Source organism: Rhinolophus hipposideros (assembly GCF_964194185.1).
Source record: "Rhinolophus hipposideros genome assembly, chromosome: 9".
Taxonomy (NCBI): Eukaryota; Metazoa; Chordata; class Mammalia; order Chiroptera; family Rhinolophidae; genus Rhinolophus; species Rhinolophus hipposideros.
The window spans coordinates 68,474,166-68,488,921 of record NC_138055.1 but is presented as its reverse complement, the minus strand read 5'-3'; the positions used below and the strand labels follow the sequence as shown (position 1 = coordinate 68,488,921).

The 14,756-nt window shown below is 33.3% G+C and overlaps 1 protein-coding gene across 2 annotated transcripts in view; it reads right to left on the bottom strand.

Moving 5' to 3' along the window:
- Positions 1 to 14,756, bottom strand: part of TRHDE (thyrotropin releasing hormone degrading enzyme) — a 365,816-nt gene that overhangs the window by 36,944 nt on the left and 314,116 nt on the right. The window lies entirely within an intron of this gene.

The following is a 14,756-nucleotide window of genomic DNA, read 5'->3' as shown; positions in this document are numbered from 1 at the left end:
ATAAGTGAAAATAATTTAATTACTGGAATAAAATTTCAGTTTTTCAAGACATTCCCTTTACTTTTCATGTAGGTATGTGTAACAATATTCAATACATATTGCTTTCAAAATGACGATCAAAGTAGCAACTTTTATTTTTTACTGTATCTGTTACCTTAAAATGTAAGCATTTTCAAACCTGTCTATTTTAAAAGTGCTTTCCACAATGCTTATGAAAACCAGAGTTATATTTTAATAGAGTTCAAATTACAAAAATGTTAAAAGAATAGACTCTTTCCATTTTCTATTTTCCTTTTAAAATAAATGTTTTGTTACCTTGGGGACCAATGTCTTTGTATTCTTTGGAAAATATGAAACTGTAGCTTTTTAAAATTATCTGAACACTTGTTGCCTGTTTTCAAAGAGCGTATATTCAAAAAAGCAGCCCAAAACAGATGTATATCTCTACTCTACAGAAGATTGCATATAAGATCCTTGCAAATCAAAGCAACATAAATGACAATTCACAGTACATTAAAAGATGGTCTTAGCCTTGATGTCCCAGATGCATATATATATATATATGTATATATATGTATATATATGTATATATATATACATATATATATATATGTATATATATATATATGTAGTATTACTATATAATTTTGATGGATTTTTTTTTAACATTAAGAATCAACTGAACTCAGACTTTTAACACAGGGAACAGGTAAATATGAAAGCAACCAGTTATCTCCTTTGTCCACATTTCACACTCTTGTTCTATTGTAACATCACAAAATTAGCTGGACCTTTTTATCTGTGCTTGGTAGAAGATGGGAAGGAAAGGAGCAAGGACTTTTTCTCACCTTCATTAAAAATGAGTTTGCCAAATTCTTTAAACTTTGTTCAACATGAGAGGCAAAAATTATTCTACAGATACATATTAACTTGCAACTGTGTTTATAATGTTCATAATAAAAACCAATTCTGAAGACTGTCAGTTTTCCTTGAATTAAAATATATATATATATATACATATACATATATATGTCACTCTAATGATTTTTGTTCACTCATGGTATAGTACAGTGTTTGCCCAAAAATCCGACCGAGTGTTATACCGTATTTCTCTGAAAATAAGACTGGGTGTTATATTAATTTTTGCTCCAAAACCTGCATTAGAGCGTATTTTCAGGGAATGTCTTATTTTTTCATGTACAACAATCTACATTTATTCAAATACAGTTATGTCATTTTCTTCTAGAACATCGTCATAATGTACTAAATGCGTCCGTCTGGATGACGATCTTAACTGGGGCTTATTTTCGTGGTAGGTCTTATTTTGGGGGAAATATGATATTAACCACAGTCAATGTCTGATGTAGACAAGCATGGAGAGAGTAACTCCAAATTTCCCCATAATTTCAAATTTTTCTTTAAGTTTGTGTGATTTGGAGCACATCTAGATTTTTGCCACTTTTCTTGCACACTTTCCATTTTATACATCCTTGACAAAAAGACTATGGTAACAACAATTAAATCAGGAACTTTATCTTTTCCAATTGTGCAGCATCTCAATAATACAGTTAAATTTCGCTTTTAGGGGTTTCTCACCTACTGAAAAAGCAATATAATATTTTGAATAAAAATAATAATTTGGTTTTCTTCCTTAAAAGAAACATAGCTTCCAATATTTCAGATTTTGTAATTTGTTTCACCTAAACTTTTAATTCTAAATATTAATTAACATAGTGATGATGAATTTGCCTCCTCTAAAACTATATAATCCACTTATTATGGATTATATAATTTTAGAGTTGAAGATTTGTTTAGAATTCATTGTTTTTTTGTTGAAGAAATCAGAAAAACACTATATTAAAAAAACTTTAATAAGTATCTAACTTATTACAGAGCTTCAAATAAGCTTGAAAAATCTAAAACATTGTCTGGGTCTATTTTCTCACAGATTTAAACATACTAGCCTTATGTCAGTTATAATTTATTGTGTTTTACTTCCTTTCTGTAAACTGATGGATATTATTCACTGACTTATGCTTTGTGGGTGATACATCTACAAATAAAAAAGATGACAACTAATGTTATGGGATTTGAGAAAGAGCCTGAAGTGGAGAAGAACCTGAAATCATTAATATTCCCTATACAATCAGACAAATAAATTAATCTCTCCAAGCCTCACATTCCTTATCTATGGAAAAAGAGGGTTGAACTAAGAGACATTTTGTTGTAGCTCCAAAATCCTTTTATTCTAACCTACTTATTTACAATTTGACCTGCTGAGAAAATATTACAAAACATGGGCATAATACATTTTGTTTAAAAAAAGAAAAAACTACTTTGTAGTTTTTTATACTCCCCACTCTTTAATTGTTTAGTATATACAAGTCTGAGAGTCAGGACTTGAATCTAGGTTTTATAAGACATTGAACATAGTATAAAGAAAAGTAAAGAAGTTCTAAGTAATGATAAGGCAAATAAGTAGAAGTATTCATTTATAGAGGTATGGAGTAAGTTCTGTTTTGAGTCCTTATGGCACAAATTGCTAACTGCTCACTAAAATCCATGCTCTCCTTTATTTTCTAGTATAGACTATAATTTGCATTTCCTTGGTGGTTAGGTGTGGTCATGTAACTAACAACTAGCCAATAGAATATGAATATTCCTCATGACCAGGATTAGCCTATAGACATCTCTCACTAGCTTCTCTCTGTTCTTCTTCCCTGAAATAAATCTTCAAGAGTGAATTATTTCAGGAGTGAATTCTTGCAGTGAATATGCGAGAAACCCACCTGGGTCCACGTACCCAAATACCAGGTCTCAAACTCAGTTCCATTATATGACCTGGAAATACATTTCTATTGTGTTTGATCCTCATAAATGTTTGGGTCTATTTTCTCTAATGCAGTCCTCAGATAGAATAGGAAACAGTTTATACTCAAATTGCCCTTATTTTGTGTTGTTACAAACATATGTAAGTAATTACCTACTACGTAATTCAATATACTTGCATTTAGTTAGCTTACTGGATCAAAATATGTAGCTACACTCAGTTGAACAGGAGAATGACCAGCTTTGTTACAAAATTAAGACTTGTAAGAGATAATCTTGGTGAATAAGTTACCTAGTTTAGATATGTTTTTGTGTAATTGGCTGATATGATACCTACGATCACTACGTACTATTGATAATGCAATCAATATAAGGGAAGTGTGTGGAGTCCAGTGAATGGAACACTATGTTGGATCAAAGTAATCAGCCCAGTAGGGAACACACGTAGGTTCCTGACACTGAAATGAAATTTCCATAATTTTGCATCATCACAAAAAATGATGCTAACAAAATGGAAGGAAATTAGCAAATTTAAAGAATATTTCATGTATAACTAAATGTATTTTATTATTTTAGGGAAAAGTTACAGATAGTATCGATCTTCTCTACTGTTGGGGTGAGGGTTAACACAATAAATGATTTAGGAATTAAAGGAAAGACAATGGGAACGAGAGGCAAATGAGAAAAGTTAAAGAAATAGATAAAAGGTTGCCCATATGTAGCTATACAGCTCCTCTTCTCACCCCTACGACCCCCTAAACACACACAAACTGTCACCTCCTCCTCCTTTAATTCATAGGAGCTTGCAGTGAAACATATCTATCTACAAGAGATTATTTTTTTTATAAGAAAGAAATTAAAACCAGGTTGTATTATAGTTGATGTTGCAATGCACTGATCTGAACCGGCTTTGTTTTCACCTAAGATCAAAACTACTTTCTAAAACCTTTCTGAATTCCTTTGAATGTAAACCCATATCTACTGAGATCGGTGGCTCGTATACAAATAACCTACTTTATTGTGAGTTTTCTTTAAAAGCAATTGGGTGCTTGAAACTTAGGGGAAAAAATAGAAAGCACAGTCCTCAGATTCTTCGGAGCATCATACTCCAGTCTTCATTTATTGAATATTCATTTAAAACCAATAAATACCCTACTATATGTTTCACAATATAGCAGAAGACACTGTAACTGTCCCTAGGGCACAGATTTTTAAAGCAATTGCTGAAATGCTTAATTAAAAAGTTCACTATTTTATTATTATTCTTCATTACTCATTATTAAAAGACTTTAATGTGCTCTTTCTGGAAAGATCCTATGGCAGAGATTAGAAATTCCACTAGCCTTTGGAATGCCAGAGGAAAAAGGGAAATACATGGGGGTTGTATCTCTGTCAACCAACAGTCCGTTTGGTCAATTCCTACAGAAAATAAAGATAGGATTCAGGCATTGGAGAACCCCCATCTGCAGAAATGAAAAGGACGTTACCTATTTGTAGCCTCATATAATTAAGAACATAAAAAGTTGGACAAAAAAAGAGTTCTCATAGCTCCACCTTTCTCCAGCTCCTTCTCTCCCAGGAAGCCATCTCCCAAAACTGACTTAGGCATCTATTTTCTGGGCTCACATAACACCTCTATTCATAATAATTATTATATTAATTATATAATAATTTTAATATATTACCTTTCTCACTTCCTGGACTTAGATCTTTAAGGAAATGAAACATGCTTTACCTATCATTTTATCCCCATAGCCTAATGCAGAATCAAGCACAATCAAGCACAAAATAGGTACTCAATAAATGTTCCTTTAACTAAATTAAATTATGGCAATAATGTAATCGTTCTTAAAACAGGAGCACTTTACAAGTATATAAAAACTTAAACATAACCATAATTTTCTAAGGTTAAAAGGTCCCAACAGGAAGCAAAAATTCTATTAGAGTGACATTTATAGTATTTTTGCTCATCTCATGTATTAATGATACACATGATAGAAGATAAGAAGGCCACTGCTCTCTAGCCAATAGCTTTGAATAAGATAATCGACACCAAAATAAAATAGCTTCATAGCCAGAGAGAAAACAGAGGCATTATGTAAACATCTCTGATCTTTTCTCTCTGAATAGCAAATTATTTTTCTACTCTCCTAAAAAGCAACAGTATTATTTTATACCAGAATTTAAATAAATTGATGGAGGGCTTGGAAATCTCTTTTTTCTAGGCAGTAAATTGACCGGAGTGAACTGCATGATATCTGGGGTGTCTTTTTTCTGTAAACATTTAATAATTAAAAATAAAACATTCAGATTTTTTGTTTTTCTACTTATATTGTCCCACTACCCCCACTACAACCACTCTTCCCTCCCCACGCATACTTGCCTCTTTATTTGTAAACACAATTCCCCAGAATATCAGCCACCATTTAAATACAGAGGGTCCTCTGAACATTCAGTAATGTTAAGAAGCAGAATCAATGTTTGGCCACTAATTGGAAGAGTTAATAGATGTTAGCTATTTGACCAAAAGGAAAAGTCATTAGTTTAATGGCCAAAGTCAAACATTTTTTTTTTTTTTAGAAAACGATCAACTTCATTATTTTAAACTATTGTATATTGATGACTTACTGTATACTAGAAGCTATGGTTCTAGAAAGATGGTCTAAGTTTGTTTCAGTTTAGAAGCCTCAAAATCAGTACTATTATGTCCCCCACCCCTATTTTTCAGATACAGAAGCTAAAATTTACAGAAGATAAGTACCTTTCCAAGCCCACTTGGCTGATAAGTGACAGAACTAGAATTCAAATCCAGAAATAACAAGAAAGCTCCCACTGGTTCTACCACATGAGGCTGCCTCCCCAAATACCACTTTGAACTAAGGTTAAATACTGTCTTTCTCCCTACATTTAACATCTGTTTACATGTCACTGCCATAGCGCTCATCACATTAAACCTAATACACAAATAAATATGTAATCCCAGGTGCTATGAAGGGAAAGTAAGTAATATTGGGGAAAGGTGAATAGTGGGGAAATAGTTAAAAAGGGTGCTTAGGAAGGGCCTCAGTGAAGATCCCTTCATGAAGTGAGAGAATGGACTTAGCGAATCTTGGAGGAGGGGCATTCTGACTGACAGGAAACAAGAGTTCAAAGGTCCTGAGACAAGAACAAATTTGGGATGTTGGAAAAGAGGCTTTTGAGCTGGAATGAAGTGAGCCAAGAAAGAAGAGTAGGATATGCAGCTGTAAAGGTTGGTGGTGCTAAATCATGAAGGACATTAAATAATAAGGGCTTCAGATTTTATTTTTAAGAGTGATAGAAAGCCACCACAAGTTTTTAAGCTGGGAAATGCCATGATCTGATTTATGCTCTAAAAGGGTAACTCTGGCTTCAGTAGAGAGCATACTTAAATATGGTCTTCCAAATTGAGATTGAAGTGAAATATGATTTCCTAGTTGGTGTCTCAATCTCTCTCTCTCTCTCTCTCTCTCTCTCTCTCTCTCTCTCTCTCTTCTTCTCTCTCATGAGAAAAATATATGCCTAGTGAATGAAACTGATGACATAAAAACGGACATCGTGATTTTTTAAAGAGGCTATGAATGAGATTTGTTTCCAAAAGTTTCTTATGCTAGTATCAAAAAAAATTCCAAAAGCTTATCTATGCATTATCTAATGTTGCTCCATTGCTAATAAACAGCATCAGATAATATGGGGAACATCACCGAGAAATCATTTACACAATTAACACATTTTTATGTACTTCATATACAGGAAGTTATATATTCCACTTAGGCTGAATTAGCAATTATTCCAGCACTGAAATACAGAAAATAGCATGAAGGGTCACCAGGAAAATTATCCACATAGCTTAGGATTTCCATGGAAAATACAATGCTTGAAGTTGGTATGGAATTTTGCCTACTGGGCAGTGAAATTTTCCAGTGCTCTACAGAGTCACACGGGAGTAAAAAGAATAAAAAATTCCAGTGGGATTTTGCAGAGTTTGAGTTTACTGACATCAAGATATCAGATCATTAATCTAAAGATCCATAGATCAGTGGAGCTTCTAACATCCTACATAGCTGCGTTTGTAGAGAGATATCTAAATAATAGGAAACTAGAAAAGAGAAAAACATCACACAAACCAAACCACTTACAAAGAACTGGGTGTATCTCCTTTTATCTAATATTTATGTCAAAATTTTGCTTTTAATATAGATTTTTATTACACTGTACATAAGTTTTTATATTTAACTTATAAAATTTTCCAATGTTATTAGGAATTCCTCATAATTACCTTTGAATTCATTCTAACAGTATTCTGTTGGGAAGAGAAGTGTAGTTCACTATTGTTGAGCAGGTTGGGTATATACATATTCACATAATAAGTAACAGAGTTAGAGACATTTTTGTGTATAATTCTTTTACATATTCTGAATGATTTTCTTTGGATGGAATACACAAACTGGAACTAGCATGCTAAAAGTCATAACATATTGTGGTCCTTGACAAATCTGAATTCATGTTTTCAGGCTTCATCTATCAGCACCTGGTCCCAGACAAAGAAAAACAGGAAGTTACCATGGAGGCAGACACTGATTTGGCACTCCTTGTGTGCCGGTCCCTAGGACAAGTCCGACACATGCAGTATGCTATTAAATTCGTATGCCAATCTTCTGAAGTTAGCAACACTACTATCTCCATTTTACAGACCAAAACTGAGGCTCAAAACACTCCCCTAACTTCTCCAGGGTCACACTGCAAATTAGGGTGGTGCTGGGAACTGACCAGTCTTCCTGCACTGAGATCATGATATTCTTACCACTATTCAAAAAAAGCCTGACAAGTAATTTTGTATTCTTTCTCCCATCTCCTAGTAAAAGAGAAAAAAATGAGGAGAGGAATAAGGCGATATCTAGTGGGAGGAACCTATGGAGGTTTTATGAGGGAAACATGATATAGTAATAGAACATATGGGAAAGATGAACTGTTTTGGTCCATGGCTGTCACTGTGAAATGAGGGGCTTAGTGTACTAGTTGTAGACATAGGTTTTAGATTTTGGTCATTTGGGGCCATTTCTGCCAAAAACACTTTCTTCACCACTGCACCCTCATCCCCTGTGTTCCTTCAGTACCTAGTCTAATCTCTAGAATTCAAGGAACACCCTCAGCCCAGACTCTGGCCTGGAGACACTGATTCCACTTAGCAGCCATAAACCTACGATGAACATTAATTACAGCAACTTTGCTTTCAGAAGTATTGTTAACATTGTAAGAACAATAGGTAGAGTATTAGGACACGGTCTTAAAAAAGAAGTGAGAGGTAATCGTATTAAATTATGATCTTTAAATAAGAGGAAATGCTTCAAAGAAAACTTTTTTTCTATCTCAAGGTCTTACAGGAAAGGAAAGACTTAAGGCTATAGAAAGTGATTTGGGGGTCCTATATAAAAAGGAAAGGATGAAGGACTCAAATAACAGTATATGGAACATGAAGGAAATTGCTTCCAGGACATAACTGTAGAGCAGACTCTTGGGCCTGGATAGTCTACCTTAATTAAAAATCTCCGCAAGAAATCTCAAAACCAAGCCAATCCCATCCCGTTTATCCACAGAGGTATCGCCACATATATGTGGCCATTATAATTCCCTATGGAATTTTCTAAATGTATAGCTAAGTTCTAAATTTTAGACTAACATAAAAGTTAATAAATAAAAAGGGAGATACATATCAGCCAAAAAGTGGATGAAGTTTTGAAAAAAGAAACACACACTTTTGAGAATGTAACGTAGCCATGCAAAAGAAAATGAAGACTCAATTGAGAAGGTGTTAGAAGAGCTGCCAAAAGTGATAAAGGGAATCTAACAAGCGCAGAGTGAAAGCATCCCATTTAATCTGACTTCTGCAGTCAATTTGAAGAAGCTTCAGGCCAAAGTTAGAATATTTTGAATATCAATAAGAATAACAATTGCAGTGTATTTAAACTAATCAAATACATTTAAATACATAAGTTAAAATGATAAATAAAAACAGAAGAAAATTGGCTCATTATTTTTGATACTGAAAAATACAGGGGAACAATCAAGCATTTATTGTTTTCATTTTATGTACTCATATAGAGTCGACTCTGAAGTAAACTTGCTAAAAATTTAAACTTGTAATGGTGGAAGCCTCTAGTGTTAATTACCAATTTACAGATGATAGACAGAACAGAGGAACATATAATAGTGCAGGGTAGGGATGTAACCAGCAAAATCCAAACTGTGGGAAATCATGTACGATAAACAACCTCATTCTTCACCAAATCATTTGGAAAGAATTTTTTTTAAAAGGTGAAGGGGGAAATCAATAATTTGGAAGAGATTAAAAAAATAAGAATATTAATCACTCACAGAGCAATAATACCATTTGGATTCTAAATCAAAACATTTTTAAATGTGGGCACTTAGGAGACAACTAGAAACATGAACACTTCCTGGATATTTGATATCATTGAGGAAATGTTAATTTTAGGTCAAAATGTTTAAGAATTTCATCGCTTTTAGAGATGCATAGTGGAAATTATTTTGAGGACACAATTTGATGTCTGGAATTCACTTCCAAAAAGTACGAAAGGTTGGATGGGGTCATGGATGAAATAAGACTGACCATAACTTGTCCATAATTGTTGATATAGAGCAATGGATACAGGGGCTTCATTACACAGTTTTGCCAATTTTTGTATATATTTGAAATTCTTCACAATAAATGGCTTAAAAGCCAAAGCAGAGACTAAGTCTTATTGACCTGGGTATCCCAAATGTGCATCATAAAGCCTTCATATTGTACATGCTTAAAAATATTTGCTGAATAAGGACATTTCCAGACTCCGTTTCTTTCTTTATAAAATGGAAGCAGTGGTATTTACCTCCCAGGGTCATTGTAAGGATTAAATGGCATGAAATGGAAGCGTATTTTGTACACTGTGAAGCACCACAGAAATGTGGAGTGTCTTAAGTTGAAGAACCAGAACTAGAATTCAGGAACCACGTGTTCGCATTTGTATTCTGACCTTGATTTGTTCTTACACCGAGCTACTAAACTCATGGATAGATCCCAGCACATTCATTTTTCCCTTAGGGACAAAGTACCAAATGGTAGTGTAATTGCCAAGGGAAAATTATTACTCTGTTCTGAATTATTTCCATCATAAATCCAAAACAAGTCAAACAGGCTCTGTCACGAAAACGACAGGGTTGCTGTACAGTGATGAGAATCCCACATCCAAGTGCCCCATAAATCTATGAGTATCACAACCCTCCAAAGTCATTCTGAATCATGTGTTTAAATCAGAAGCAGGAAGCCCGGCAGCATGTTGGTCAACATTGTGAAAACAACGAAAATGAGGTGATTTATTCAGACATCGGTTAGAGAAATACCCCATCATCTGTTTTATGTAGATTGCAAAGCACATGACAAGCATTTTGTTTGTTTGACATTACACATTTTCTATTGCATCAAAGGAAAAAAAAGTCTTTTTCATTTAGTAATGATAACAATCATGCAGATTGCTTTTTAATTCAATCAGAGCTGCTATTAGCATGTTAAGGAAACATTTCAAGCAACAACAGTGAATGACAGAAAAGGGATAGAGAAGGACATACCTTCTGCATGCCATTTTTTCCTACTCTAATCTGAGTAAAATATTCATCTTTACTTATGGATAAATGAAATACGTAATCTACTTCTTTGTGAGACTTAAAGTGATATTTTCCTGCCTCTCAGAACATGATACTCTATTCCAAATTAGAGTTAAAAGCCACTCAACACCATTGCAGATGGAATGTGCAAGGTAAAAATGCTTTTTATTACCAGTGAGATAAAAAAAATGACTTCAACTGTATAATTCATTGTACAGACAAAGGATAGTATTTTGAAAATGATAGCTGTGCTCACTTGAAATTACATTTGGGGAAACAGTCCTGTTAGTTAGACTTTTGATACTTTGTTCTCCCTCATAAGGTGCTAAATGATGACCCAAAGAAATAAAGGACAAAGCAAGCTAAATAAATTTACTGAGCCACAAGAATATAAAGTAAATGGTGGCAACAAAAGGATGCCATCAACTTATTTGAGAATTTGTGACTATTACTACAAGAAGTTTTGGATTTATTTGAGGAAAATTTAAAATTTAATTGTTAGAATTAAAATACATTGAAACCCTTTTGAAATCAGCTTAAGACTATGTATTAAAATAGCAGATAACTTCTGTCCTTTGAGACACTAACTTGTAGATAATTTATAAAACCTCCAGGGACAGAGGTTAGAAAAGGAAGTAGCTTCCTGTAATAGCTATTAGGTTGGTGCAAAATTGTGGTGGTTACTGTGGTTTATGCAATTGTTTTCAACCTTTTAAACCGCAATTACTTTTGCACCAATCTCATAATAGCTCTCATATATCTCAATTTTAGCTTCAGCTTCCAGTGTCACAAAATACTGAGGATATACCATTTGTACAGACATCTAGGGTTTAATTAATCCTAGATCCCCAGTTCTGAAATATAAGAGATTACCCTTTCCTTGATTTTCTTACAAGATGATGATGTTCAAATAAAACTTAGAAAAAGTAATGATAACAATGTTCTAACTTCTTAATGATGATTAACAATTAGAGGACATTAATGATATAGATTTACCATGTTCTAACAATGACACTCATTAATTTTAATTACAGTCTTATAGTTAAGTCCTTGATTATTGTCTGAAAATTTACCCCTCATTAGCACTTATAGAAAGTAATTTTTTAAAGTTGAAGCATCAGTGAAAATACAAAATAATAACAAAAAATGTACTGGCTAATTCAGAACAAGGATATATATTTATAGTATCCCAAAATATAAGTGTAAAAATAAAATGTATCTTTTTCACAGGAATCATATTAGTTTATAATGTTTTATATTTTGCTAAGTTTACCACATGTAGTTAATCAATATTATTAAAATTGAAAATGATGTAAAATTGTAAAAATTAAAAATTTCTCTCAAGCAAGAGAATCACTTTTACAAGACGAAAATTCCAGAAACTTAATTTAATAAAATTAATTGTCATTATATTTTAATGTACAATATTAATATGACAATCTTCATAAGAATCACGTTTAAAAGTAAAAAGCATAAACTTAGGAAAAAGATGACAAAGGATAAAATTTTTCAAAATTAATAGAATTGTAGAAAAATGACAGGTAACTGAGACACTCCATGTGATTAAAACACTATTTTATTGATTAAAAACTTATACTGATACTCTTTTCATTCAAAAGGAACTTCATCTCAATTAAATTATCTTAAAATAAATTTTTAACTATGGGTTTATCCATAGTTAAGTCTTTATCCACTGAGTCCCTGATAAGAAAGATGAGGAAAGCAGCAGATTTATACTTTCTCTATTTTTCCCTCTGGATTTTCATTTGTTCAATTATTTCTGATATTTTGAGTTTTAAAGATTTGCTTTCTATTTCATAACGTTAATTTCCTTGTTTCTTAATCCTTGGTTCTATGTGCAAATGAAATCAGGACTCACCATCATTTCTTTGTAAAAAGCATAACATGATTACATAAAGATTTTGTATTCTATCTAATGGGATTTTTTTTGCTTATAGAAATCTGAGCCAGTCTCGATTTTTCATTTACAGGTAACTTTCTTTATCTTTAAAGTCCAGGGTATTCACCAAGATATCTCTCAATACCTCTGTGTATAAGATTTTTTTCCTAATGTATAGGGTGTCTTTTCAGTTTACATATTCATGTCATTATTGATTTTTTAAAACTTTTTCTTCATTTCCATAAATACCAAGTAAACATGCATGCACACACACACACAAGCACACTATATCTTTTGTTTACATTATGATTTTCATTATTTTTTCCATTTCATTTATCTCAACTATCTCAAGGTTATTCTCCACGTCCCTGACTGTTTTCCCTTTTGTCTATGGAATTTTTACCGCTTCTCATACTGTTTTTTTTTCTTATACCATCAGATCACTTTTATTCTTTCTGTTGCTTTACCTCTATTATTCTTTTACATGTTTTCTTTAAACTCTAGTCCACAAAGAAACCACACTTCTTTGTTTTAATTCTTTGAAATCAAACAGATGGATGTATTTAAATTTTTTGCTTGATGTTATAGTTCTTCTGCTGTTATTATGATTCTTAATTATCTTTGTTGTGGTATCTTTCCATAGTTCTACAGCTTTCAGGATGGTTCATGTTAAAATATCACTCATATTTCAAGGGGATAGTCCTATCTAGTAGAGGTAGGTGCTGATAGATTGTGGCTAAAGGGCAATCATGGTGAATAAGTTGAGTGGTAGCAGTTTACATTTAGACTTGTTATTTTAGACCAGGTTCTAAACAAATCGGTGCTTCCATCTGTTTAGGGGCATATTTTTGCTCCGTAGTCCCATTTCAGAATGTGTTAAAGAGCTGTGTGATTCATAGTTCAACCTCATATATTGTAGGTTATTGTTGTGGTGATTTAGCATTTAATTGTTTCTCCCCAGCTGTCTGAGTTAATGGTTGCCAAACCAATCATCATATATATTTCTCTCCCATCCTACCATTTCTGCCCCTGCTTCCTGCAAAAACTGGGAGTTTGTGTGTCTCTTCTTTCAGGCCTGAATTTGTTTCCTGATCTTCCATGTGGAGAAAGATTTAGCAGTGGGGTTACATCATGCCTCCAGATTTCGTTACTCTAAATAAGGCAGTCCCTTCATGGATATGCGTTCCATTTTTGTAGATTTCTGTGTTCCATAGAGGATCTGTAAATACTTTCATCTATTTTGGGAATCTTTCTGTATTTAGGTCCATAATTCAGTCATTTCTATTTTTCTTTCCTTTCTCTCTCTCTCTCTCTCTCTCTCTCTCTCTCTCTCTCTCTCTCTCTCTCTCTCTCAAATTGGCGGTTGGTGTTGAGAAAGTAGGAAAGTTGAAATATCTACATTTCATTTCCTTCAACTGAGCATCCTTAAAAAAAACAAAACAGAATACACAAAAATACCTTGCTAATATGGCTCCTGAAAATATTGTGTTGAAACCGGTACTCTCATGTATTTCTGGTATTAGGTTCAATTGTTATCTGTGGAGTAATCAGCTTGCTCTTAACCAAATCCGTTCTTTTTACTTTCTGAAGACACAACCTGATTCCTTCAAAATTATGTATTACCATGTAATTGATTTCTACCAAAGGAAAGTGGGCAGAAGGGTCACAAACCTTTTCCAGAGTGGCATATTAAAGCCCATTGTATGTTTCTCCATGTTCTGTGTCCTGTGTTGCTGGAATGGAGACAACCCCAAGTTGACCTCAGGGCTACTTATTAAAGATAACAACTCTAGGTCTTGGAGGAGGTCTACTCAATAGCAAATCTTTTCAAATAAGAATACAACTCAGGGAAAATGCCTACTGCTCTGGTTTTGCTATTGAAGGCTGGCAAACTCAGATAATCCCCAATATGTCAATGAAATATAGAGGATCTAAGAACAAAATTTCTAAAATAATTATGGCAATGGGTACTCACACATGGAATTGCCTGAAATAAAATAGGAAGGCTACCAAGTTTTTAAGAGTTTTGCTACCAAAGATGTTATAATCTTGGATTAAAAGAATGCGTAACTGTTTAAGATTTGAAACAATCCTTATCTATTCCACCTTCTATACGCAGGAAGTAGGATGATAATGCTGAATGCCACACAAGAAATGTATATGCCCAACACTCATTTCATATGTGTCCATGGAGGATGCTGGAAAAGGAAAAGGAAGAGTCTCTCCAAGGGCAGATACAGAAAATACAAAAAAAAAAAAAAAAAAAAAAAAAAAAACTGACCAAGAAGTTATGCTCCAAAAGCAAAATTTGCTCATTCCCAGGAGTCCTTCACAGTGGCTTCTGTAT